The 24,513-nt window shown below is 39.5% G+C and overlaps 19 non-coding genes across 19 annotated transcripts; all 19 read left to right on the forward strand.

Annotated features, from left to right (window-relative positions):
* The first annotated feature begins 441 nt into the window (after nucleotides 1-441).
* Nucleotides 442-560, forward strand: LOC140030864 (5S ribosomal RNA). The gene has a single exon (XR_011834783.1). It is a non-coding gene; the product is annotated as a 5S ribosomal RNA (ribosomal RNA).
* A 1,125-nt stretch (nucleotides 561-1,685) lies between these two features.
* Nucleotides 1,686-1,804, forward strand: LOC140029066 (5S ribosomal RNA). The gene has a single exon (XR_011832971.1). It is a non-coding gene; the product is annotated as a 5S ribosomal RNA (ribosomal RNA).
* A 1,135-nt stretch (nucleotides 1,805-2,939) lies between these two features.
* LOC140029068 (5S ribosomal RNA) lies at nucleotides 2,940-3,058 on the forward strand. Its single transcript, XR_011832972.1, has one exon. It is a non-coding gene; the product is annotated as a 5S ribosomal RNA (ribosomal RNA).
* Nucleotides 3,059-4,193: 1,135 nt separating this feature from the next.
* Nucleotides 4,194-4,312, forward strand: LOC140029069 (5S ribosomal RNA). Its single transcript, XR_011832973.1, has one exon. It is a non-coding gene; the product is annotated as a 5S ribosomal RNA (ribosomal RNA).
* Nucleotides 4,313-5,821: 1,509 nt separating this feature from the next.
* Nucleotides 5,822-5,940, forward strand: LOC140029070 (5S ribosomal RNA). Its single transcript, XR_011832974.1, has one exon. It is a non-coding gene; the product is annotated as a 5S ribosomal RNA (ribosomal RNA).
* Nucleotides 5,941-7,075: 1,135 nt separating this feature from the next.
* LOC140029071 (5S ribosomal RNA) lies at nucleotides 7,076-7,194 on the forward strand. Its single transcript, XR_011832975.1, has one exon. It is a non-coding gene; the product is annotated as a 5S ribosomal RNA (ribosomal RNA).
* A 1,135-nt stretch (nucleotides 7,195-8,329) lies between these two features.
* On the forward strand, nucleotides 8,330-8,448 carry LOC140029072 (5S ribosomal RNA). Its single transcript, XR_011832976.1, has one exon. It is a non-coding gene; the product is annotated as a 5S ribosomal RNA (ribosomal RNA).
* Nucleotides 8,449-9,583: 1,135 nt separating this feature from the next.
* Nucleotides 9,584-9,702, forward strand: LOC140029073 (5S ribosomal RNA). The gene has a single exon (XR_011832977.1). It is a non-coding gene; the product is annotated as a 5S ribosomal RNA (ribosomal RNA).
* A 1,135-nt stretch (nucleotides 9,703-10,837) lies between these two features.
* LOC140029075 (5S ribosomal RNA) lies at nucleotides 10,838-10,956 on the forward strand. The gene has a single exon (XR_011832979.1). It is a non-coding gene; the product is annotated as a 5S ribosomal RNA (ribosomal RNA).
* A 1,135-nt stretch (nucleotides 10,957-12,091) lies between these two features.
* On the forward strand, nucleotides 12,092-12,210 carry LOC140029076 (5S ribosomal RNA). Its single transcript, XR_011832980.1, has one exon. It is a non-coding gene; the product is annotated as a 5S ribosomal RNA (ribosomal RNA).
* Nucleotides 12,211-13,345: 1,135 nt separating this feature from the next.
* LOC140029077 (5S ribosomal RNA) lies at nucleotides 13,346-13,464 on the forward strand. The gene has a single exon (XR_011832981.1). It is a non-coding gene; the product is annotated as a 5S ribosomal RNA (ribosomal RNA).
* Nucleotides 13,465-14,599: 1,135 nt separating this feature from the next.
* On the forward strand, nucleotides 14,600-14,718 carry LOC140029078 (5S ribosomal RNA). Its single transcript, XR_011832982.1, has one exon. It is a non-coding gene; the product is annotated as a 5S ribosomal RNA (ribosomal RNA).
* A 1,135-nt stretch (nucleotides 14,719-15,853) lies between these two features.
* LOC140029079 (5S ribosomal RNA) lies at nucleotides 15,854-15,972 on the forward strand. The gene has a single exon (XR_011832983.1). It is a non-coding gene; the product is annotated as a 5S ribosomal RNA (ribosomal RNA).
* Nucleotides 15,973-17,107: 1,135 nt separating this feature from the next.
* LOC140029080 (5S ribosomal RNA) lies at nucleotides 17,108-17,226 on the forward strand. The gene has a single exon (XR_011832984.1). It is a non-coding gene; the product is annotated as a 5S ribosomal RNA (ribosomal RNA).
* A 1,329-nt stretch (nucleotides 17,227-18,555) lies between these two features.
* On the forward strand, nucleotides 18,556-18,674 carry LOC140030167 (5S ribosomal RNA). Its single transcript, XR_011834081.1, has one exon. It is a non-coding gene; the product is annotated as a 5S ribosomal RNA (ribosomal RNA).
* Nucleotides 18,675-19,796: 1,122 nt separating this feature from the next.
* On the forward strand, nucleotides 19,797-19,915 carry LOC140030168 (5S ribosomal RNA). Its single transcript, XR_011834082.1, has one exon. It is a non-coding gene; the product is annotated as a 5S ribosomal RNA (ribosomal RNA).
* A 1,122-nt stretch (nucleotides 19,916-21,037) lies between these two features.
* On the forward strand, nucleotides 21,038-21,156 carry LOC140029081 (5S ribosomal RNA). The gene has a single exon (XR_011832985.1). It is a non-coding gene; the product is annotated as a 5S ribosomal RNA (ribosomal RNA).
* Nucleotides 21,157-22,278: 1,122 nt separating this feature from the next.
* LOC140030994 (5S ribosomal RNA) lies at nucleotides 22,279-22,397 on the forward strand. The gene has a single exon (XR_011834914.1). It is a non-coding gene; the product is annotated as a 5S ribosomal RNA (ribosomal RNA).
* A 1,122-nt stretch (nucleotides 22,398-23,519) lies between these two features.
* Nucleotides 23,520-23,638, forward strand: LOC140030169 (5S ribosomal RNA). The gene has a single exon (XR_011834083.1). It is a non-coding gene; the product is annotated as a 5S ribosomal RNA (ribosomal RNA).
* The last annotated feature ends 875 nt before the right edge of the window (nucleotides 23,639-24,513 follow it).

The raw sequence follows: 24,513 nt of genomic DNA on the forward strand, positions 1-24,513 counted from the left end.
TTTTATTAGAAATTACAGTGATAAATTAATAAATTAAAATTAAGTTTCGGGTCATTTCGGGTCGACCCGCCGCCCCGTAAACCTGAAATTTTCGGGTTCGGGTCAGCATACCTGACCCGTCACGGGTTGGCGGGTCGGGGTTCGGGTCAACAGATTTTCTGGCGGGTCTGTTGACCCGAACCCGACCCGCCAACCTGATTTGGACCCGAATTGCCACCCCTAACTGCAAGCGTGAAGGATTGATTTCGTGATAATTTAGAGTTGCGGGATGAGGGAAAAAAACAGGGTGCAAATCAATAACAAAAAAAAATATAAAGTAAATAAATAAAAGGATAAGAGGAAAATGCTTGAATTGACGCTTAAAATGAATTTCGGTCTAGAAAAGCCACACTGCTTCGCAGGACGGGGTAGTTTAAAAGAATAAAGCGAAAGGAACATGGCGGGTGCGATCATACCAGCACTAATGCACCGGATCCCATCAGAACTCCGAAGTTAAGCGTGCTTGGGCGAGAGTAGTACTAGGATGGGTGACCCCCTGGGAAGTCCTAGTGTTGCACCCCTCTCTTTTTTGTTTCGAAATCCAAATTTCCTATTCGTTCTTTATCCTGTAGTAATTTAGCTCCGTCGGAACGATTGCTTAATATTTTGCTTCTTGTCGAAGCGTGAAGGAGGATCTGAAGGCGCGAGACAAATCAGGAACGGTACGGCTCGATCAAAGCCCGGATCGTCGCTCAAATTTGTCGGCGCAAATGTATCACCGCAACTAGGGGTGGCAATTTTCGACACGACCTGAAAACACGACACGAACCTAACACGAAATTAATGGGTTTGGGTTGAGGTTTCGGGAATTCGGGTCAGAATCGGGTTGGACCCGATGAACCCGAAAAGAAAACCGGTCGATTTCGGGTCAACCCGTGGTGACCTGATATGACCCGTTTACGAATTAAAAATAATTTAATAAACATAAAAATAATTTTATCTAACTAAACTAAGTTATTCTTTTTTTCAAAGGCATTAATTACTTAATCCTAAACGAATTTATTTAATTTGTGTGAAGTTGAAATTATTATACTTGGACAAATAATATATTATATTATTTTTCACTTTTGTATTGTTTTAATTTATTTTATATTTTGCTTGGGATAAAACACTTTTACGGTGTTTAATTTATTTTAGATTTGATTTGGAATCATTTATTTAAATTTTTATTACTTGATTATGTAATTAGTTTTGTGAGAAATTGATTTTATTAGAAATTACAGTGATAAATTAATAAATTAAAATTAAGTTTCGGGTCATTTCGGGTCGACCCGCCGCCCCGTAAACCTGAAATTTTCGGGTTCGGGTCAGCATACCTGACCCGTCACGGGTTGGCGGGTCGGGGTTCGGGTCAACAGATTTTCTGGCGGGTCTGTTGACCCGAACCCGACCCGCCAACCTGATTTGGACCCGAATTGCCACCCCTAACTGCAAGCGTGAAGGATTGATTTCGTGATAATTTAGAGTTGCGGGATGAGGGAAAAAAACAGGGTGCAAATCAATAACAAAAAAAAATATAAAGTAAATAAATAAAAGGATAAGAGGAAAATGCTTGAATTGACGCTTAAAATGAATTTCGGTCTAGAAAAGCCACACTGCTTCGCAGGACGGGGTAGTTTAAAAGAATAAAGCGAAAGGAACATGGCGGGTGCGATCATACCAGCACTAATGCACCGGATCCCATCAGAACTCCGAAGTTAAGCGTGCTTGGGCGAGAGTAGTACTAGGATGGGTGACCCCCTGGGAAGTCCTCGTGTTGCACCCCTCTCTTTTTTGTTTCGAAATCCAAATTTCCTATTCGTTCTTTATCCTGTAGTAATTTAGCTCCGTCGGAACGATTGCTTAATATTTTGCTTCTTGTCGAAGCGTGAAGGAGGATCTGAAGGCGCGAGACAAATCAGGAACGGTACGGCTCGATCAAAGCCCGGATCGTCGCTCAAATTTGTCGGCGCAAATGTATCACCGCAACTAGGGGTGGCAATTTTCGACACGACCTGAAAACACGACACGAACCTAACACGAAATTAATGGGTTTGGGTTGAGGTTTCGGGAATTCGGGTCAGAATCGGGTTGGACCCGATGAACCCGAAAAGAAAACCGGTCGATTTCGGGTCAACCCGTGGTGACCTGATATGACCCGATATGACCCGTTTACGAATTAAAAATAATTTAATAAACATAAAAATAATTTTATCTAACTAAACTAAGTTATTCTTTTTTTCAAAGGCATTAATTACTTAATCCTAAACGAATTTATTTAATTTGTGTGAAGTTGAAATTATTATACTTGGACAAATAATATATTATATTATTTTTCACTTTTGTATTGTTTTAATTTATTTTATATTTTGCTTGGGATAAAACACTTTTACGGTGTTTAATTTATTTTAGATTTGATTTGGAATCATTTATTTAAATTTTTATTACTTGATTATGTAATTAGTTTTGTGAGAAATTGATTTTATTAGAAATTACAGTGATAAATTAATAAATTAAAATTAAGTTTCGGGTCATTTCGGGTCGACCCGCCGCCCCGTAAACCTGAAATTTTCGGGTTCGGGTCAGCATACCTGACCCGTCACGGGTTGGCGGGTCGGGGTTCGGGTCAACAGATTTTCTGGCGGGTCTGTTGACCCGAACCCGACCCGCCAACCTGATTTGGACCCGAATTGCCACCCCTAACTGCAAGCGTGAAGGATTGATTTCATGATAATTTAGAGTTGCGGGATGAGGGAAAAAAACAGGGTGCAAATCAATAACAAAAAAAAATATAAAGTAAATAAATAAAAGGATAAGAGGAAAATGCTTGAATTGACGCTTAAAATGAATTTCGGTCTAGAAAAGCCACACTGCTTCGCAGGACGGGGTAGTTTAAAAGAATAAAGCGAAAGGAACATGGCGGGTGCGATCATACCAGCACTAATGCACCGGATCCCATCAGAACTCCGAAGTTAAGCGTGCTTGGGCGAGAGTAGTACTAGGATGGGTGACCCCCTGGGAAGTCCTCGTGTTGCACCCCTCTCTTTTTTGTTTCGAAATCCAAATTTCCTATTCGTTCTTTATCCTGTAGTAATTTAGCTCCGTCGGAACGATTGCTTAATATTTTGCTTCTTGTCGAAGCGTGAAGGAGGATCTGAAGGCGCGAGACAAATCAGGAACGGTACGGCTCGATCAAAGCCCGGATCGTCGCTCAAATTTGTCGGCGCAAATGTATCACCGCAACTAGGGGTGGCAATTTTCGACACGACCTGAAAACACGACACGAACCTAACACGAAATTAATGGGTTTGGGTTGAGGTTTCGGGAATTCGGGTCAGAATCGGGTTGGACCCGATGAACCCGAAAAGAAAACCGGTCGATTTCGGGTCAACCCGTGGTGACCTGATATGACCCGATATGACCCGTTTACGAATTAAAAATAATTTAATAAACATAAAAATAATTTTATCTAACTAAACTAAGTTATTCTTTTTTTCAAAGGCATTAATTACTTAATCCTAAACGAATTTATTTAATTTGTGTGAAGTTGAAATTATTATACTTGGACAAATAACATATTATATTATTTTTCACTTTTGTATTGTTTTAATTTATTTTATATTTTGCTTGGGATAAAACACTTTTACGGTGTTTAATTTATTTTAGATTTGATTTGGAATCATTTATTTAAATTTTTATTACTTGATTATGTAATTAGTTTTGTGAGAAATTGATTTTATTAGAAATTACAGTGATAAATTAATAAATTAAAATTAAGTTTCGGGTCATTTCGGGTCGACCCGCCGCCCCGTAAACCTGAAATTTTCGGGTTCGGGTCAGCATACCTGACCCGTCACGGGTTGGCGGGTCGGGGTTCGGGTCAACAGATTTTCTGGCGGGTCTGTTGACCCGAACCCGACCCGCCAACCTGATTTGGACCCGAATTGCCACCCCTAACTGCAAGCGTGAAGGATTGATTTCGTGATAATTTAGAGTTGCGGGATGAGGGAAAAAAACAGGGTGCAAATCAATAACAAAAAAAAATATAAAGTAAATAAATAAAAGGATAAGAGGAAAATGCTTGAATTGACGCTTAAAATGAATTTCGGTCTAGAAAAGCCACACTGCTTCGCAGGACGGGGTAGTTTAAAAGAATAAAGCGAAAGGAACATGGCGGGTGCGATCATACCAGCACTAATGCACCGGATCCCATCAGAACTCCGAAGTTAAGCGTGCTTGGGCGAGAGTAGTACTAGGATGGGTGACCCCCTGGGAAGTCCTCGTGTTGCACCCCTCTCTTTTTTGTTTCGAAATCCAAATTTCCTATTCGTTCTTTATCCTGTAGTAATTTAGCTCCGTCGGAACGATTGCTTAATATTTTGCTTCTTGTCGAAGCGTGAAGGAGGATCTGAAGGCGCGAGACAAATCAGGAACGGTACGGCTCGATCAAAGCCCGGATCGTCGCTCAAATTTGTCGGCGCAAATGTATCACCGCAACTAGGGGTGGCAATTTTCGACACGACCTGAAAACACGACACGAACCTAACACGAAATTAATGGGTTTGGGTTGAGGTTTCGGGAATTCGGGTCAGAATCGGGTTGGACCCGATGAACCCGAAAAGAAAACCGGTCGATTTCGGGTCAACCCGTGGTGACCTGATATGACCCGTTTACGAATTAAAAATAATTTAATAAACATAAAAATAATTTTATCTAACTAAACTAAGTTATTCTTTTTTTCAAAGGCATTAATTACTTAATCCTAAACGAATTTATTTAATTTGTGTGAAGTTGAAATTATTATACTTGGACAAATAATATATTATATTATTTTTCACTTTTGTATTGTTTTAATTTATTTTATATTTTGCTTGGGATAAAACACTTTTACGGTGTTTAATTTATTTTAGATTTGATTTGGAATCATTTATTTAAATTTTTATTACTTGATTATGTAATTAGTTTTGTGAGAAATTGATTCGATGAACCCGAAAAGAAAACCGGTCGATTTCGGGTCAACCCGTGGTGACCTGATATGACCCGATATGACCCGTTTACGAATTAAAAATAATTTAATAAACATAAAAATAATTTTATCTAACTAAACTAAGTTATTCTTTTTTTCAAAGGCATTAATTACTTAATCCTAAACGAATTTATTTAATTTGTGTGAAGTTGAAATTATTATACTTGGACAAATAACATATTATATTATTTTTCACTTTTGTATTGTTTTAATTTATTTTATATTTTGCTTGGGATAAAACACTTTTACGGTGTTTAATTTATTTTAGATTTGATTTGGAATCATTTATTTAAATTTTTATTACTTGATTATGTAATTAGTTTTGTGAGAAATTGATTTTATTAGAAATTACAGTGATAAATTAATAAATTAAAATTAAGTTTCGGGTCATTTCGGGTCGACCCGCCGCCCCGTAAACCTGAAATTTTCGGGTTCGGGTCAGCATACCTGACCCGTCACGGGTTGGCGGGTCGGGGTTCGGGTCAACAGATTTTCTGGCGGGTCTGTTGACCCGAACCCGACCCGCCAACCTGATTTGGACCCGAATTGCCACCCCTAACTGCAAGCGTGAAGGATTGATTTCGTGATAATTTAGAGTTGCGGGATGAGGGAAAAAAACAGGGTGCAAATCAATAACAAAAAAAAATATAAAGTAAATAAATAAAAGGATAAGAGGAAAATGCTTGAATTGACGCTTAAAATGAATTTCGGTCTAGAAAAGCCACACTGCTTCGCAGGACGGGGTAGTTTAAAAGAATAAAGCGAAAGGAACATGGCGGGTGCGATCATACCAGCACTAATGCACCGGATCCCATCAGAACTCCGAAGTTAAGCGTGCTTGGGCGAGAGTAGTACTAGGATGGGTGACCCCCTGGGAAGTCCTCGTGTTGCACCCCTCTCTTTTTTGTTTCGAAATCCAAATTTCCTATTCGTTCTTTATCCTGTAGTAATTTAGCTCCGTCGGAACGATTGCTTAATATTTTGCTTCTTGTCGAAGCGTGAAGGAGGATCTGAAGGCGCGAGACAAATCAGGAACGGTACGGCTCGATCAAAGCCCGGATCGTCGCTCAAATTTGTCGGCGCAAATGTATCACCGCAACTAGGGGTGGCAATTTTCGACACGACCTGAAAACACGACACGAACCTAACACGAAATTAATGGGTTTGGGTTGAGGTTTCGGGAATTCGGGTCAGAATCGGGTTGGACCCGATGAACCCGAAAAGAAAACCGGTCGATTTCGGGTCAACCCGTGGTGACCTGATATGACCCGATATGACCCGTTTACGAATTAAAAATAATTTAATAAACATAAAAATAATTTTATCTAACTAAACTAAGTTATTCTTTTTTTCAAAGGCATTAATTACTTAATCCTAAACGAATTTATTTAATTTGTGTGAAGTTGAAATTATTATACTTGGACAAATAACATATTATATTATTTTTCACTTTTGTATTGTTTTAATTTATTTTATATTTTGCTTGGGATAAAACACTTTTACGGTGTTTAATTTATTTTAGATTTGATTTGGAATCATTTATTTAAATTTTTATTACTTGATTATGTAATTAGTTTTGTGAGAAATTGATTTTATTAGAAATTACAGTGATAAATTAATAAATTAAAATTAAGTTTCGGGTCATTTCGGGTCGACCCGCCGCCCCGTAAACCTGAAATTTTCGGGTTCGGGTCAGCATACCTGACCCGTCACGGGTTGGCGGGTCGGGGTTCGGGTCAACAGATTTTCTGGCGGGTCTGTTGACCCGAACCCGACCCGCCAACCTGATTTGGACCCGAATTGCCACCCCTAACTGCAAGCGTGAAGGATTGATTTCGTGATAATTTAGAGTTGCGGGATGAGGGAAAAAAACAGGGTGCAAATCAATAACAAAAAAAAATATAAAGTAAATAAATAAAAGGATAAGAGGAAAATGCTTGAATTGACGCTTAAAATGAATTTCGGTCTAGAAAAGCCACACTGCTTCGCAGGACGGGGTAGTTTAAAAGAATAAAGCGAAAGGAACATGGCGGGTGCGATCATACCAGCACTAATGCACCGGATCCCATCAGAACTCCGAAGTTAAGCGTGCTTGGGCGAGAGTAGTACTAGGATGGGTGACCCCCTGGGAAGTCCTCGTGTTGCACCCCTCTCTTTTTTGTTTCGAAATCCAAATTTCCTATTCGTTCTTTATCCTGTAGTAATTTAGCTCCGTCGGAACGATTGCTTAATATTTTGCTTCTTGTCGAAGCGTGAAGGAGGATCTGAAGGCGCGAGACAAATCAGGAACGGTACGGCTCGATCAAAGCCCGGATCGTCGCTCAAATTTGTCGGCGCAAATGTATCACCGCAACTAGGGGTGGCAATTTTCGACACGACCTGAAAACACGACACGAACCTAACACGAAATTAATGGGTTTGGGTTGAGGTTTCGGGAATTCGGGTCAGAATCGGGTTGGACCCGATGAACCCGAAAAGAAAACCGGTCGATTTCGGGTCAACCCGTGGTGACCTGATATGACCCGATATGACCCGTTTACGAATTAAAAATAATTTAATAAACATAAAAATAATTTTATCTAACTAAACTAAGTTATTCTTTTTTTCAAAGGCATTAATTACTTAATCCTAAACGAATTTATTTAATTTGTGTGAAGTTGAAATTATTATACTTGGACAAATAACATATTATATTATTTTTCACTTTTGTATTGTTTTAATTTATTTTATATTTTGCTTGGGATAAAACACTTTTACGGTGTTTAATTTATTTTAGATTTGATTTGGAATCATTTATTTAAATTTTTATTACTTGATTATGTAATTAGTTTTGTGAGAAATTGATTTTATTAGAAATTACAGTGATAAATTAATAAATTAAAATTAAGTTTCGGGTCATTTCGGGTCGACCCGCCGCCCCGTAAACCTGAAATTTTCGGGTTCGGGTCAGCATACCTGACCCGTCACGGGTTGGCGGGTCGGGGTTCGGGTCAACAGATTTTCTGGCGGGTCTGTTGACCCGAACCCGACCCGCCAACCTGATTTGGACCCGAATTGCCACCCCTAACTGCAAGCGTGAAGGATTGATTTCGTGATAATTTAGAGTTGCGGGATGAGGGAAAAAAACAGGGTGCAAATCAATAACAAAAAAAAATATAAAGTAAATAAATAAAAGGATAAGAGGAAAATGCTTGAATTGACGCTTAAAATGAATTTCGGTCTAGAAAAGCCACACTGCTTCGCAGGACGGGGTAGTTTAAAAGAATAAAGCGAAAGGAACATGGCGGGTGCGATCATACCAGCACTAATGCACCGGATCCCATCAGAACTCCGAAGTTAAGCGTGCTTGGGCGAGAGTAGTACTAGGATGGGTGACCCCCTGGGAAGTCCTCGTGTTGCACCCCTCTCTTTTTTGTTTCGAAATCCAAATTTCCTATTCGTTCTTTATCCTGTAGTAATTTAGCTCCGTCGGAACGATTGCTTAATATTTTGCTTCTTGTCGAAGCGTGAAGGAGGATCTGAAGGCGCGAGACAAATCAGGAACGGTACGGCTCGATCAAAGCCCGGATCGTCGCTCAAATTTGTCGGCGCAAATGTATCACCGCAACTAGGGGTGGCAATTTTCGACACGACCTGAAAACACGACACGAACCTAACACGAAATTAATGGGTTTGGGTTGAGGTTTCGGGAATTCGGGTCAGAATCGGGTTGGACCCGATGAACCCGAAAAGAAAACCGGTCGATTTCGGGTCAACCCGTGGTGACCTGATATGACCCGATATGACCCGTTTACGAATTAAAAATAATTTAATAAACATAAAAATAATTTTATCTAACTAAACTAAGTTATTCTTTTTTTCAAAGGCATTAATTACTTAATCCTAAACGAATTTATTTAATTTGTGTGAAGTTGAAATTATTATACTTGGACAAATAACATATTATATTATTTTTCACTTTTGTATTGTTTTAATTTATTTTATATTTTGCTTGGGATAAAACACTTTTACGGTGTTTAATTTATTTTAGATTTGATTTGGAATCATTTATTTAAATTTTTATTACTTGATTATGTAATTAGTTTTGTGAGAAATTGATTTTATTAGAAATTACAGTGATAAATTAATAAATTAAAATTAAGTTTCGGGTCATTTCGGGTCGACCCGCCGCCCCGTAAACCTGAAATTTTCGGGTTCGGGTCAGCATACCTGACCCGTCACGGGTTGGCGGGTCGGGGTTCGGGTCAACAGATTTTCTGGCGGGTCTGTTGACCCGAACCCGACCCGCCAACCTGATTTGGACCCGAATTGCCACCCCTAACTGCAAGCGTGAAGGATTGATTTCGTGATAATTTAGAGTTGCGGGATGAGGGAAAAAAACAGGGTGCAAATCAATAACAAAAAAAAATATAAAGTAAATAAATAAAAGGATAAGAGGAAAATGCTTGAATTGACGCTTAAAATGAATTTCGGTCTAGAAAAGCCACACTGCTTCGCAGGACGGGGTAGTTTAAAAGAATAAAGCGAAAGGAACATGGCGGGTGCGATCATACCAGCACTAATGCACCGGATCCCATCAGAACTCCGAAGTTAAGCGTGCTTGGGCGAGAGTAGTACTAGGATGGGTGACCCCCTGGGAAGTCCTCGTGTTGCACCCCTCTCTTTTTTGTTTCGAAATCCAAATTTCCTATTCGTTCTTTATCCTGTAGTAATTTAGCTCCGTCGGAACGATTGCTTAATATTTTGCTTCTTGTCGAAGCGTGAAGGAGGATCTGAAGGCGCGAGACAAATCAGGAACGGTACGGCTCGATCAAAGCCCGGATCGTCGCTCAAATTTGTCGGCGCAAATGTATCACCGCAACTAGGGGTGGCAATTTTCGACACGACCTGAAAACACGACACGAACCTAACACGAAATTAATGGGTTTGGGTTGAGGTTTCGGGAATTCGGGTCAGAATCGGGTTGGACCCGATGAACCCGAAAAGAAAACCGGTCGATTTCGGGTCAACCCGTGGTGACCTGATATGACCCGATATGACCCGTTTACGAATTAAAAATAATTTAATAAACATAAAAATAATTTTATCTAACTAAACTAAGTTATTCTTTTTTTCAAAGGCATTAATTACTTAATCCTAAACGAATTTATTTAATTTGTGTGAAGTTGAAATTATTATACTTGGACAAATAACATATTATATTATTTTTCACTTTTGTATTGTTTTAATTTATTTTATATTTTGCTTGGGATAAAACACTTTTACGGTGTTTAATTTATTTTAGATTTGATTTGGAATCATTTATTTAAATTTTTATTACTTGATTATGTAATTAGTTTTGTGAGAAATTGATTTTATTAGAAATTACAGTGATAAATTAATAAATTAAAATTAAGTTTCGGGTCATTTCGGGTCGACCCGCCGCCCCGTAAACCTGAAATTTTCGGGTTCGGGTCAGCATACCTGACCCGTCACGGGTTGGCGGGTCGGGGTTCGGGTCAACAGATTTTCTGGCGGGTCTGTTGACCCGAACCCGACCCGCCAACCTGATTTGGACCCGAATTGCCACCCCTAACTGCAAGCGTGAAGGATTGATTTCGTGATAATTTAGAGTTGCGGGATGAGGGAAAAAAACAGGGTGCAAATCAATAACAAAAAAAAATATAAAGTAAATAAATAAAAGGATAAGAGGAAAATGCTTGAATTGACGCTTAAAATGAATTTCGGTCTAGAAAAGCCACACTGCTTCGCAGGACGGGGTAGTTTAAAAGAATAAAGCGAAAGGAACATGGCGGGTGCGATCATACCAGCACTAATGCACCGGATCCCATCAGAACTCCGAAGTTAAGCGTGCTTGGGCGAGAGTAGTACTAGGATGGGTGACCCCCTGGGAAGTCCTCGTGTTGCACCCCTCTCTTTTTTGTTTCGAAATCCAAATTTCCTATTCGTTCTTTATCCTGTAGTAATTTAGCTCCGTCGGAACGATTGCTTAATATTTTGCTTCTTGTCGAAGCGTGAAGGAGGATCTGAAGGCGCGAGACAAATCAGGAACGGTACGGCTCGATCAAAGCCCGGATCGTCGCTCAAATTTGTCGGCGCAAATGTATCACCGCAACTAGGGGTGGCAATTTTCGACACGACCTGAAAACACGACACGAACCTAACACGAAATTAATGGGTTTGGGTTGAGGTTTCGGGAATTCGGGTCAGAATCGGGTTGGACCCGATGAACCCGAAAAGAAAACCGGTCGATTTCGGGTCAACCCGTGGTGACCTGATATGACCCGATATGACCCGTTTACGAATTAAAAATAATTTAATAAACATAAAAATAATTTTATCTAACTAAACTAAGTTATTCTTTTTTTCAAAGGCATTAATTACTTAATCCTAAACGAATTTATTTAATTTGTGTGAAGTTGAAATTATTATACTTGGACAAATAACATATTATATTATTTTTCACTTTTGTATTGTTTTAATTTATTTTATATTTTGCTTGGGATAAAACACTTTTACGGTGTTTAATTTATTTTAGATTTGATTTGGAATCATTTATTTAAATTTTTATTACTTGATTATGTAATTAGTTTTGTGAGAAATTGATTTTATTAGAAATTACAGTGATAAATTAATAAATTAAAATTAAGTTTCGGGTCATTTCGGGTCGACCCGCCGCCCCGTAAACCTGAAATTTTCGGGTTCGGGTCAGCATACCTGACCCGTCACGGGTTGGCGGGTCGGGGTTCGGGTCAACAGATTTTCTGGCGGGTCTGTTGACCCGAACCCGACCCGCCAACCTGATTTGGACCCGAATTGCCACCCCTAACTGCAAGCGTGAAGGATTGATTTCGTGATAATTTAGAGTTGCGGGATGAGGGAAAAAAACAGGGTGCAAATCAATAACAAAAAAAAATATAAAGTAAATAAATAAAAGGATAAGAGGAAAATGCTTGAATTGACGCTTAAAATGAATTTCGGTCTAGAAAAGCCACACTGCTTCGCAGGACGGGGTAGTTTAAAAGAATAAAGCGAAAGGAACATGGCGGGTGCGATCATACCAGCACTAATGCACCGGATCCCATCAGAACTCCGAAGTTAAGCGTGCTTGGGCGAGAGTAGTACTAGGATGGGTGACCCCCTGGGAAGTCCTCGTGTTGCACCCCTCTCTTTTTTGTTTCGAAATCCAAATTTCCTATTCGTTCTTTATCCTGTAGTAATTTAGCTCCGTCGGAACGATTGCTTAATATTTTGCTTCTTGTCGAAGCGTGAAGGAGGATCTGAAGGCGCGAGACAAATCAGGAACGGTACGGCTCGATCAAAGCCCGGATCGTCGCTCAAATTTGTCGGCGCAAATGTATCACCGCAACTAGGGGTGGCAATTTTCGACACGACCTGAAAACACGACACGAACCTAACACGAAATTAATGGGTTTGGGTTGAGGTTTCGGGAATTCGGGTCAGAATCGGGTTGGACCCGATGAACCCGAAAAGAAAACCGGTCGATTTCGGGTCAACCCGTGGTGACCTGATATGACCCGATATGACCCGTTTACGAATTAAAAATAATTTAATAAACATAAAAATAATTTTATCTAACTAAACTAAGTTATTCTTTTTTTCAAAGGCATTAATTACTTAATCCTAAACGAATTTATTTAATTTGTGTGAAGTTGAAATTATTATACTTGGACAAATAACATATTATATTATTTTTCACTTTTGTATTGTTTTAATTTATTTTATATTTTGCTTGGGATAAAACACTTTTACGGTGTTTAATTTATTTTAGATTTGATTTGGAATCATTTATTTAAATTTTTATTACTTGATTATGTAATTAGTTTTGTGAGAAATTGATTTTATTAGAAATTACAGTGATAAATTAATAAATTAAAATTAAGTTTCGGGTCATTTCGGGTCGACCCGCCGCCCCGTAAACCTGAAATTTTCGGGTTCGGGTCAGCATACCTGACCCGTCACGGGTTGGCGGGTCGGGGTTCGGGTCAACAGATTTTCTGGCGGGTCTGTTGACCCGAACCCGACCCGCCAACCTGATTTGGACCCGAATTGCCACCCCTAACTGCAAGCGTGAAGGATTGATTTCGTGATAATTTAGAGTTGCGGGATGAGGGAAAAAAACAGGGTGCAAATCAATAACAAAAAAAAATATAAAGTAAATAAATAAAAGGATAAGAGGAAAATGCTTGAATTGACGCTTAAAATGAATTTCGGTCTAGAAAAGCCACACTGCTTCGCAGGACGGGGTAGTTTAAAAGAATAAAGCGAAAGGAACATGGCGGGTGCGATCATACCAGCACTAATGCACCGGATCCCATCAGAACTCCGAAGTTAAGCGTGCTTGGGCGAGAGTAGTACTAGGATGGGTGACCCCCTGGGAAGTCCTCGTGTTGCACCCCTCTCTTTTTTGTTTCGAAATCCAAATTTCCTATTCGTTCTTTATCCTGTAGTAATTTAGCTCCGTCGGAACGATTGCTTAATATTTTGCTTCTTGTCGAAGCGTGAAGGAGGATCTGAAGGCGCGAGACAAATCAGGAACGGTACGGCTCGATCAAAGCCCGGATCGTCGCTCAAATTTGTCGGCGCAAATGTATCACCGCAACTAGGGGTGGCAATTTTCGACACGACCTGAAAACACGACACGAACCTAACACGAAATTAATGGGTTTGGGTTGAGGTTTCGGGAATTCGGGTCAGAATCGGGTTGGACCCGATGAACCCGAAAAGAAAACCGGTCGATTTCGGGTCAACCCGTGGTGACCTGATATGACCCGATATGACCCGTTTACGAATTAAAAATAATTTAATAAACATAAAAATAATTTTATCTAACTAAACTAAGTTATTCTTTTTTTCAAAGGCATTAATTACTTAATCCTAAACGAATTTATTTAATTTGTGTGAAGTTGAAATTATTATACTTGGACAAATAACATATTATATTATTTTTCACTTTTGTATTGTTTTAATTTATTTTATATTTTGCTTGGGATAAAACACTTTTACGGTGTTTAATTTATTTTAGATTTGATTTGGAATCATTTATTTAAATTTTTATTACTTGATTATGTAATTAGTTTTGTGAGAAATTGATTTTATTAGAAATTACAGTGATAAATTAATAAATTAAAATTAAGTTTCGGGTCATTTCGGGTCGACCCGCCGCCCCGTAAACCTGAAATTTTCGGGTTCGGGTCAGCATACCTGACCCGTCACGGGTTGGCGGGTCGGGGTTCGGGTCAACAGATTTTCTGGCGGGTCTGTTGACCCGAACCCGACCCGCCAACCTGATTTGGACCCGAATTGCCACCCCTAACTGCAAGCGTGAAGGATTGATTTCGTGATAATTTAGAGTTGCGGGATGAGGGAAAAAAACAGGGTGCAAATCAATAACAAAAAAAAATATAAAGTAAATAAATAAAAGGATAAGAGGAAAATGCTTGAATTGACGCTTAAAATGAATTTCGGTCTAGAAAAGCCACACTGCTTCGCAGGACGGGGTAGTTTAAAAGAATAAAGCGAAAGGAACATGGCGGGTGCGATCATACCAGCACTAATGCACCGGATCCCATCAGAACTCCGAAGTTAAGCGTGCTTGGGCGAGAGTAGTACTAGGATGGGTGACCCCCTGGGAAGTCCTCGTGTTGCACCCCTCTCTTTTTTGTTTCGAAATCCAAATTTCCTATTCGTTCTTTATCCTGTAGTAATTTAGCTCCGTCGGAACGATTGCTTAATATTTTGCTTCTTGTCGAAGCGTGAAGGAGGATCTGAAGGCGCGAGACAAATCAGGAACGGTACGGCTCGATCAAAGCCCGGATCGTCGCTCAAATTTGTCGGCGCAAATGTATCACCGCAACTAGGGGTGGCAATTTTCGACACGACCTGAAAACACGACACGAACCTAACACGAAATTAATGGGTTTGGGTTGAGGTTTCGGGAATTCGGGTCAGAATCGGGTTGGACCCGATGAACCCGAAAAGAAAACCGGTCGATTTCGGGTCAACCCGTGGTGACCTGATATGACCCGATATGACCCGTTTACGAATTAAAAATAATTTAATAAACATAAAAATAATTTTATCTAACTAAACTAAGTTATTCTTTTTTTCAAAGGCATTAATTACTTAATCCTAAACGAATTTATTTAATTTGTGTGAAGTTGAAATTATTATACTTGGACAAATAACATATTATATTATTTTTCACTTTTGTATTGTTTTAATTTATTTTATATTTTGCTTGGGATAAAACACTTTTACGGTGTTTAATTTATTTTAGATTTGATTTGGAATCATTTATTTAAATTTTTATTACTTGATTATGTAATTAGTTTTGTGAGAAATTGATTTTATTAGAAATTACAGTGATAAATTAATAAATTAAAATTAAGTTTCGGGTCATTTCGGGTCGACCCGCCGCCCCGTAAACCTGAAATTTTCGGGTTCGGGTCAGCATACCTGACCCGTCACGGGTTGGCGGGTCGGGGTTCGGGTCAACAGATTTTCTGGCGGGTCTGTTGACCCGAACCCGACCCGCCAACCTGATTTGGACCCGAATTGCCACCCCTAACTGCAAGCGTGAAGGATTGATTTCGTGATAATTTAGAGTTGCGGGATGAGGGAAAAAAACAGGGTGCAAATCAATAACAAAAAAAAATATAAAGTAAATAAATAAAAGGATAAGAGGAAAATGCTTGAATTGACGCTTAAAATGAATTTCGGTCTAGAAAAGCCACACTGCTTCGCAGGACGGGGTAGTTTAAAAGAATAAAGCGAAAGGAACATGGCGGGTGCGATCATACCAGCACTAATGCACCGGATCCCATCAGAACTCCGAAGTTAAGCGTGCTTGGGCGAGAGTAGTACTAGGATGGGTGACCCCCTGGGAAGTCCTCGTGTTGCACCCCTCTCTTTTTTGTTTCGAAATCCAAATTTCCTATTCGTTCTTTATCCTGTAGTAATTTAGCTCCGTCGGAACGATTGCTTAATATTTTGCTTCTTGTCGAAGCGTGAAGGAGGATCTGAAGGCGCGAGACAAATCAGGAACGGTACGGCTCGATCAAAGCCCGGATCGTCGCTCAAATTTGTCGGCGCAAATGTATCACCGCAACTAGGGGTGGCAATTTTCGACACGACCTGAAAACACGACACGAACCTAACACGAAATTAATGGGTTTGGGTTGAGGTTTCGGGAATTCGGGTCAGAATCGGGTTGGACCCGATGAACCCGAAAAGAAAACCGGTCGATTTCGGGTCAACCCGTGGTGACCTGATATGACCCGATATGACCCGTTTACGAATTAAAAATAATTTAATAAACATAAAAATAATTTTATCTAACTAAACTAAGTTATTCTTTTTTTCAAAGGCATTAATTACTTAATCCTAAACGAATTTATTTAATTTGTGTGAAGTTGAAATTATTATACTTGGACAAATAACATATTATATTATTTTTCACTTTTGTATTGTTTTAATTTATTTTATATTTTGCTTGGGATAAAACACTTTTACGGTGTTTAATTTATTTTAGATTTGATTTGGAATCATTTATTTAAATTTTTATTACTTGATTATGTAATTAGTTTTGTGAGAAATTGATTTTATTAGAAATTACAGTGATAAATTAATAAATTAAAATTAAGTTTCGGGTCATTTCGGGTCGACCCGCCGCCCCGTAAACCTGAAATTTTCGGGTTCGGGTCAGCATACCTGACCCGTCACGGGTTGGCGGGTCGGGGTTCGGGTCAACAGATTTTCTGGCGGGTCTGTTGACCCGAACCCGACCCGCCAACCTGATTTGGACCCGAATTGCCACCCCTAACTGCAAGCGTGAAGGATTGATTTCGTGATAATTTAGAGTTGCGGGATGAGGGAAAAAAACAGGGTGCAAATCAATAACAAAAAAAAATATAAAGTAAATAAATAAAAGGATAAGAGGAAAATGCTTGAATTGACGCTTAAAATGAATTTCGGTCTAGAAAAGCCACACTGCTTCGCAGGACGGGGTAGTTTAAAAGAATAAAGCGAAAGGAACATGGCGGGTGCGATCATACCAGCACTAATGCACCGGATCCCATCAGAACTCCGAAGTTAAGCGTGCTTGGGCGAGAGTAGTACTAGGATGGGTGACCCCCTGGGAAGTCCTCGTGTTGCACCCCTCTCTTTTTTGTTTCGAAATCCAAATTTCCTATTCGTTCTTTATCCTGTAGTAATTTAGCTCCGTCGGAACGATTGCTTAATATTTTGCTTCTTGTCGAAGCGTGAAGGAGGATCTGAAGGCGCGAGACAAATCAGGAACGGTACGGCTCGATCAAAGCCCGGATCGTCGCTCAAATTTGTCGGCGCAAATGTATCACCGCAACTAGGGGTGGCAATTTTCGACACGACCTGAAAACACGACACGAACCTAACACGAAATTAATGGGTTTGGGTTGAGGTTTCGGGAATTCGGGTCAGAATCGGGTTGGACCCGATGAACCCGAAAAGAAAACCGGTCGATTTCGGGTCAACCCGTGGTGACCTGATATGACCCGATATGACCCGTTTACGAATTAAAAATAATTTAATAAACATAAAAATAATTTTATCTAACTAAACTAAGTTATTCTTTTTTTCAAAGGCATTAATTACTTAATCCTAAACGAATTTATTTAATTTGTGTGAAGTTGAAATTATTATACTTGGACAAATAACATATTATATTATTTTTCACTTTTGTATTGTTTTAATTTATTTTATATTTTGCTTGGGATAAAACACTTTTACGGTGTTTAATTTATTTTAGATTTGATTTGGAATCATTTATTTAAATTTTTATTACTTGATTATGTAATTAGTTTTGTGAGAAATTGATTTTATTAGAAATTACAGTGATAAATTAATAAATTAAAATTAAGTTTCGGGTCATTTCGGGTCGACCCGCCGCCCCGTAAACCTGAAATTTTCGGGTTCGGGTCAGCATACCTGACCCGTCACGGGTTGGCGGGTCGGGGTTCGGGTCAACAGATTTTCTGGCGGGTCTGTTGACCCGAACCCGACCCGCCAACCTGATTTGGACCCGAATTGCCACCCCTAACTGCAAGCGTGAAGGATTGATTTCGTGATAATTTAGAGTTGCGGGATGAGGGAAAAAAACAGGGTGCAAATCAATAATTACTTGATTATGTAATTAGTTTTGTGAGAAATTGATTTTATTAGAAATTACAGTGATAAATTAATAAATTAAAATTAAGTTTCGGGTCATTTCGGGTCGACCCGCCGCCCCGTAAACCTGAAATTTTCGGGTTCGGGTCAGCATACCTGACCCGTCACGGGTTGGCGGGTCGGGGTTCGGGTCAACAGATTTTCTGGCGGGTCTGTTGACCCGAACCCGACCAGGATAAGAGGAAAATGCTTGAATTGACGCTTAAAATGAATTTCGGTCTAGAAAAGCCACACTGCTTCGCAGGACGGGGTAGTTTAAAAGAATAACGCGAAAGGAACATGGCGGGTGCGATCATACCAGCGCTAATGCACCGGATCCCATCAGAACTCCGAAGTTAAGCGTGCTTGGGCGAGAGTAGTACTAGGATGGGTGACCCCCTGGGAAGTCCTCGTGTTGCACCCCTCTCTTTTTTGTTTCGAAATCCAAATTTCCTATTCGTTCTTTATCCTGTAGTAATTTAGCTCCGTCGGAACGATTGCTTAATATTTTGCTTCTTGTCGAAGCGTGAAGGAGGATCTGAAGGCGCGAGACAAATCAGGAACGGTACGGCTCGATCAAAGCCCGGATCGTCGCTCAAATTTGTCGGCGCAAATGTATCACCGCAACTAGGGGTGGCAATTTTCGACACGACACGAACCTAACACGAAATTAATGGGTTTGGGTTGAGGTTTCGGGAATTCGGGTCAGAATCGGGTTGGACCCGATGAACCCGAAAAGAAAACCGGTCGATTTCGGGTCAACCCGTGGTGACCTGATATGACCCGATATGACCCGTTTACGAATTAAAAATAATTTAATAAACATAAAAATAATTTTATCTAACTAAACTAAGTTATTCTTTTTTTCAAAGGCATTAATTACTTAATCCTAAACGAATTTATTTAATTTGTGTGAAGTTGAAATTATTATACTTGGACAAATAATATATTATATTATTTTTCACTTTTGTATTGTTTTAATTTATTTTATATTTTGCTTGGGATAAAACACTTTTACGGTGTTTAATTTATTTTAGATTTGATTTGGAATCATTTATTTAAATTTTTATTACTTGATTATGTAATTAGTTTTGTGAGAAATTGATTTTATTAGAAATTACAGTGATAAATTAATAAATTAAAATTAAGTTTCGGGTCATTTCGGGTCGACCCGCCGCCCCGTAAACCTGAAATTTTCGGGTTCGGGTCAGCATACCTGACCCGTCACGGGTTGGCGGGTCGGGGTTCGGGTCAACAGATTTTCTGGCGGGTCTGTTGACCCGAACCCGACCCGCCAACCTGATTTGGACCCGAATTGCCACCCCTAACTGCAAGCGTGAAGGATTGATTTCATGATAATTTAGAGTTGCGGGATGAGGGAAAAAAACAGGGTGCAAATCAATAACAAAAAAAAATATAAAGTAAATAAATAAAAGGATAAGAGGAAAATGCTTGAATTGACGCTTAAAATGAATTTCGGTCTAGAAAAGCCACACTGCTTCGCAGGACGGGGTAGTTTAAAAGAATAACGCGAAAGGAACATGGCGGGTGCGATCATACCAGCGCTAATGCACCGGATCCCATCAGAACTCCGAAGTTAAGCGTGCTTGGGCGAGAGTAGTACTAGGATGGGTGACCCCCTGGGAAGTCCTCGTGTTGCACCCCTCTCTTTTTTGTTTCGAAATCTAAATTTCCTATTCGTTCTTTATCCTGTAGTAATTTAGCTCCGTCGGAACGATTGCTTAATATTTTGCTTCTTGTCGAAGCGTGAAGGAGGATCTGAAGGCGCGAGACAAATCAGGAACGGTACGGCTCGATCAAAGCCCGGATCGTCGCTCAAATTTGTCGGCGCAAATGCATCACCGCAACTAGGGGTGGCAATTTTCGACACGACACGAACCTAACACGAAATTAATGGGTTTGGGTTGAGGTTTCGGGAATTCGGGTCAGAATCGGGTTGGACCCGATGAACCCGAAAAGAAAACCGGTCGATTTCGGGTCAACCCGTGGTGACCTGATATGACCCGATATGACCCGTTTACGAATTAAAAATAATTTAATAAACATAAAAATAATTTTATCTAACTAAACTAAGTTATTCTTTTTTTCAAAGGCATTAATTACTTAATCCTAAACGAATTTATTTAATTTGTGTGAAGTTGAAATTATTATACTTGGACAAATAATATATTATATTATTTTTCACTTTTGTATTGTTTTAATTTATTTTATATTTTGCTTGGGATAAAACACTTTTACGGTGTTTAATTTATTTTAGATTTGATTTGGAATCATTTATTTAAATTTTTATTACTTGATTATGTAATTAGTTTTGTGAGAAATTGATTTTATTAGAAATTACAGTGATAAATTAATAAATTAAAATTAAGTTTCGGGTCATTTCGGGTCGACCCGCCGCCCCGTAAACCTGAAATTTTCGGGTCCGGGTCAGCATACCTGACCCGTCACGGGTTGGCGGGTCGGGGTTCGGGTCAACAGATTTTCTGGCGGGTCTGTTGACCCGAACCCGACCCGCCAACCTGATTTGGACCCGAATTGCCACCCCTAACTGCAAGCGTGAAGGATTGATTTCATGATAATTTAGAGTTGCGGGATGAGGGAAAAAAACAGGGTGCAAATCAATAACAAAAAAAAATATAAAGTAAATAAATAAAAGGATAAGAGGAAAATGCTTGAATTGACGCTTAAAATGAATTTCGGTCTAGAAAAGCCACACTGCTTCGCAGGACGGGGTAGTTTAAAAGAATAACGCGAAAGGAACATGGCGGGTGCGATCATACCAGCACTAATGCACCGGATCCCATCAGAACTCCGAAGTTAAGCGTGCTTGGGCGAGAGTAGTACTAGGATGGGTGACCCCCTGGGAAGTCCTCGTGTTGCACCCCTCTCTTTTTTGTTTCGAAATCCAAATTTCCTATTCGTTCTTTATCCTGTAGTAATTTAGCTCCGTCGGAACGATTGCTTAATATTTTGCTTCTTGTCGAAGCGTGAAGGAGGATCTGAAGGCGCGAGACAAATCAGGAACGGTACGGCTCGATCAAAGCCCGGATCGTCGCTCAAATTTGTCGGCGCAAATGTATCACCGCAACTAGGGGTGGCAATTTTCGACACGACACGAACCTAACACGAAATTAATGGGTTTGGGTTGAGGTTTCGGGAATTCGGGTCAGAATCGGGTTGGACCCGATGAACCCGAAAAGAAAACCGGTCGATTTCGGGTCAACCCGTGGTGACCTGATATGACCCGATATGACCCGTTTACGAATTAAAAATAATTTAATAAACATAAAAATAATTTTATCTAACTAAACTAAGTTATTCTTTTTTTCAAAGGCATTAATTACTTAATCCTAAACGAATTTATTTAATTTGTGTGAAGTTGAAATTATTATACTTGGACAAATAATATATTATATTATTTTTCACTTTTGTATTGTTTTAATTTATTTTATATTTTGCTTGGGATAAAACACTTTTACGGTGTTTAATTTATTTTAGATTTGATTTGGAATCATTTATTTAAATTTTTATTACTTGATTATGTAATTAGTTTTGTGAGAAATTGATTTTATTAGAAATTACAGTGATAAATTAATAAATTAAAATTAAGTTTCGGGTCATTTCGGGTCGACCCGCCGCCCCGTAAACCTGAAATTTTCGGGTTCGGGTCAGCATACCTGACCCGTCACGGGTTGGCGGGTCGGGGTTCGGGTCAACAGATTTTCTGGCGGGTCTGTTGACCCGAACCCGACCCGCCAACCTGATTTGGACCCGAATTGCCACCCCTAACTGCAAGCGTGAAGGATTGATTTCATGATAATTTAGAGTTGCGGGATGAGGGAAAAAAACAGGGTGCAAATCAATAACAAAAAAAAATATAAAGTAAATAAATAAAAGGATAAGAGGAAAATGCTTGAATTGACGCTTAAAATGAATTTCGGTCTAGAAAAGCCACACTGCTTCGCAGGACGGGGTAGTTTAAAAGAATAACGCGAAAGGAACATGGCGGGTGCGATCATACCAGCGCTAATTCACCGGATCCCATCAGAACTCCGAAGTTAAGCGTGCTTGGGCGAGAGTAGTACTAGGATGGGTGACCCCCTGGGAAGTCCTCGTGTTGCACCCCTCTCTTTTTTGTTTCGAAATCCAAATTTCCTATTCGTTCTTTATCCTGTAGTAATTTAGCTCCGTCGGAACGATTGCTTAATATTTTGCTTCTTGTCGAAGCGTGAAGGAGGATCTGAAGGCGCGAGACAAATCAGGAACGGTACGGCTCGATCAAAGCCCGGATCGTCGCTCAAATTTGTCGGCGCAAATGTATCACCGCAACTAGGGGTGGCAATTTTCGACACGACACGAACCTAACACGAAATTAATGGGTTTGGGTTGAGGTTTCGGGAATTCGGGTCAGAATCGGGTTGGACCCGATGAACCCGAAAAGAAAACCGGTCGATTTCGGGTCAACCCGTGGTGACCTGATATGACCCGATATGACCCGTTTACGAATTAAAAATAATTTAATAAACATAAAAATAATTTTATCTAACTAAACTAAGTTATTCTTTTTTTCAAAGGCATTAATTACTTAATCCTAAACGAATTTATTTAATTTGTGTGAAGTTGAAATTATTATACTTGGACAAATAATATATTATATTATTTTTCACTTTTGTATTGTTTTAATTTATTTTATATTTTGCTTGGGATAAAACACTTTTACGGTGTTTAATTTATTTTAGATTTGATTTGGAATCATTTATTTAAATTTTTATTACTTGATTATGTAATTAGTTTTGTGAGAAATTGATTTTATTAGAAATTACAGTGATAAATTAATAAATTAAAATTAAGTTTCGGGTCATTTCGGGTCGACCCGCCGCCCCGTAAACCTGAAATTTTCGGATTCGGGTCAGCATACCTGACCCGTCACGGGTTGGCGGGTCGGGGTTCGGGTCAACAGATTTTCTGGCGGGTCTGTTGACCCGAACCCGACCCGCCAACCTGATTTGGACCCGAATTGCCACCCCTAACTGCAAGCGTGAAGGATTGATTTCATGATAATTTAGAGTTGCGGGATGAGGGAAAAAAACAGGGTGCAAATCAATAACAAAAAAATATATAAAGTAAATAAATAAAAGGATAAGAGGAAAATGCTTGAATTGACGCTTAAAATGAATTTCGGTCTAGAAAAGCCACACTGCTTCGCAGGACGGGGTAGTTTAAAAGAATAACGCGAAAGGAACATGGCGGGTGCGATCATACCAGCGCTAATGCACCGGATCCCATCAGAACTCCGAAGTTAAGCGTGCTTGGGCGAGAGTAGTACTAGGATGGGTGACCCCCTGGGAAGTCCTCGTGTTGCACCCCTCTCTTTTTTGTTTCGAAATCCAAATTTCCTATTCGTTCTTTATCCTGTAGTAATTTAGCTCCGTCGGAACGATTGCTTAATATTTTGCTTCTTGTCGAAGCGTGAAGGAGGATCTGAAGGCGCGAGACAAATCAGGAACGGTACGGCTCGATCAAAGCCCGGATCGTCGCTCAAATTTGTCGGCGCAAATGTATCACCGCAACTAGGGGTGGCAATTTTCGACACGACACGAACCTAACACGAAATTAATGGGTTTGGGTTGAGGTTTCGGGAATTCGGGTCAGAATCGGGTTGGACCCGATGAACCCGAAAAGAAAACCGGTCGATTTCGGGTCAACCCGTGGTGACCTGATATGACCCGATATGACCCGTTTACGAATTAAAAATAATTTAATAAACATAAAAATAATTTTATCTAACTAAACTAAGTTATTCTTTTTTTCAAAGGCATTAATTACTTAATCCTAAACGAATTTATTTAATTTGTGTGAAGTTGAAATTATTATACTTGGACAAATAATATATTATATTATTTTTCACTTTTGTATTGTTTTAATTTATTTTATATTTTGCTTGGGATAAAACACTTTTACGGTGTTTAATTTATTTTAGATTTGATTTGGAATCATTTATTTAAATTTTTATTACTTGATTATGTAATTAGTTTTGTGAGAAATTGATTTTATTAGAAATTACAGTGATAAATTAATAAATTAAAATTAAGTTTCGGGTCATTTCGGGTCGACCCGCCGCCCCGTAAACCTGAAATTTTCGGGTTCGGGTCAGCATACCTGACCCGTCACGGGTTGGCGGGTCGGGGTTCGGGTCAACAGATTTTCTGGCGGGTCTGTTGACCCGAACCCGACCCGCCAAC

Source organism: Coffea arabica, chromosome 11e (assembly GCF_036785885.1).
Source record: "Coffea arabica cultivar ET-39 chromosome 11e, Coffea Arabica ET-39 HiFi, whole genome shotgun sequence".
Classification (NCBI taxonomy): Eukaryota; Viridiplantae; Streptophyta; class Magnoliopsida; order Gentianales; family Rubiaceae; genus Coffea; species Coffea arabica.